The following is a 2,171-nucleotide window of genomic DNA, read 5'->3' on the forward strand; positions in this document are numbered from 1 at the left end:
CCATCACCATCCATTTCAATTACGTTAGGAACACCAACAGTTTCAATTCCGCCTAGACATCACTCACCGTTTCAATTCTCCTATATGAAACGTGGCCAGAGGGATGTAAGACATTGATTTAGCATGGCAATCACTAACAGTTTCAATTTCATATAGCCATCACTTACCGTTTCAATTGGCCTCCTCCATGCAGATGTTTCAATTGGCCTCCTCCATGCAGATAACCACACATTAGATGGAGCAACACATTAGATGAAGCTTCGCTTGAGGGATGTAACATAGTGTATGTGTTGAAAATGTAAGATAGTGTATGTAGGGAACTATGTCGGGAACTATTCTTTTGGAGGAGAAAATTTGGTAGAGGGACGGCATGGACACGAAGGAGCAGCCTGCGAGATTGAAACACCTCAAGTCTCAAGTCACGGTAAGTCATATCATTCAATATTTTTACATTGTATGTTGTATATGTCTATACCAACTTCGATAAATAATAATATTGAGATTATTGCAGATCCATGGTACCAAGTCGGCCTCGTTCTAATAACATCACTCAATAGTGTGTATGCTTTGGGGTATTCAGGGATCGTCATGGTTCCCTTGGCATGGGTAGGGGGCACCTTAGGATTGATAGCAGCAGCCTTCATATCACTCTATGCAAACACCCTCCTAGTGCGTCTCCACGAAACTGGAGGCATCTGACATAGTCGATACAAAGACTTAGCTGGTCACATTTATGGTAAATTTCTTTTACACTCACCCATCCCATTCAATATAATACTTTCTTGTTACTTTCATCAAATCAACATCTTCATACTTGCACATAATCACTTCTTCCTTTCATATCGATTGTGATTGTGAATTTTCCCAGGTAGGAAAATGTATTACTTGACATGGACTCTACAATATATCAATCTATTCATGATCACCACTGGATTTATCATTCTGGCTGGACAAGCTTTGAAGGTAGCTCCCTACTCTTATACTTAATTACCTCCTATCCCCAAGCCATGCTCCCCTACTTTGACATGCAACAATTCCTTATTAATTATCTATTTTTCATCTCTTCTGATTGACTGTTGTGTAGGAAATATATACTTTACACAACAATGAAGCTACCACGCTAAAGCTACCTTACTGCATCGCAATTACAGGAATCATTTGTAGCATTTTTGCATTTGGCATTCCCCACTTATCGTCTCTGAGGTTGTGGCTCGGTGTTTCAACATTCTTAAGTTGCATCTATATCATTGTTGCTATTGGATTGTCTATACGCAATAGTATCTCTCTTTTCTTTTAACCAAGATACGTCTTACTTATGATGCTTACATATCTTCTGGTTCATCGTCCTTGTCAAGTTGGGTATTAAAATAGTTTCTTGGAGCAAAATCTTAATTTTCAGCTTACTTTGGATATGTAGGTCTCAATAGCCCAGCTAGAGATTATGAGATTTCAAGTTTAGGTTCAAGTAAAAGAAGAATGTTTGGAACAATTGGTGTTGTAGCAAATCTCATTTTTGCATTTAATTCAGGCATGCTTCCAGAAATACAGGTATAGCAAAAGTTTCATTTAATGATATGACTAAAGCATGGAAAAAAGAAGGTTCTGGTCTTTTTTTTAAACGCTCTCCCAAAATTTATTACTTCTCTATCATTGATCTTCTCCTTAAGGATCCAACAGTTCATGGTAGATTTTAGGTTGATAAGGCACACGAGGGTTAACCGCCCGATAAAGTGGTTTCCCCACACTCCTATGTTGCTACATGTCCTCTGATTTGAGGAATTGAAGCCAAAACTCTTGATACTGCTTACCACTGCTTTGTCACTCGAAATACCACTCCAGGTTATAAACCCTAATGGAATGGTTGTAGATATGTGGAAGCCCCATGTACGAGTTTCTGGATACAAAGTTCGGAAGGAGCAACGAAAGTGTGTATTCTGTTCGCAATTGGATAGTGAGGGTGCTGGCTTGAGGGACATATCTGACAGTGACCACACTTGTTGGGGCTCTGCTTCCATTTGTGGGTGATTTTATGAATATTACTGGCACAGTGAGCATGATACCATTAACATTTGTGTTGGCAAACCATATGTATATTAAATTGAAGGGAAAGGATTTGAGTTCATTAGGGAAGATGTGGCATTGGGCGAACGTATGTTTTTTCGCCTCATTAT

At 39.1% G+C, this 2,171-nt stretch overlaps 1 pseudogene; it reads left to right on the forward strand.

Moving 5' to 3' along the window:
• The first annotated feature begins 507 nt into the window (after nt 1-507).
• LOC149226367 (putative proline transporter 2) lies at nt 508-1,969 on the forward strand (annotated as a pseudogene).
• Nucleotides 1,970-2,171: the final 202 nt, after the last annotated feature.

Source organism: Pinus tabuliformis, chromosome J, assembly GCF_031772625.1.
Source record: "Pinus tabuliformis cultivar Carrire ecotype Pingquan chromosome J, CPIR1, whole genome shotgun sequence".
NCBI classification, from domain to species: Eukaryota; Viridiplantae; Streptophyta; class Pinopsida; order Pinales; family Pinaceae; genus Pinus; species Pinus tabuliformis.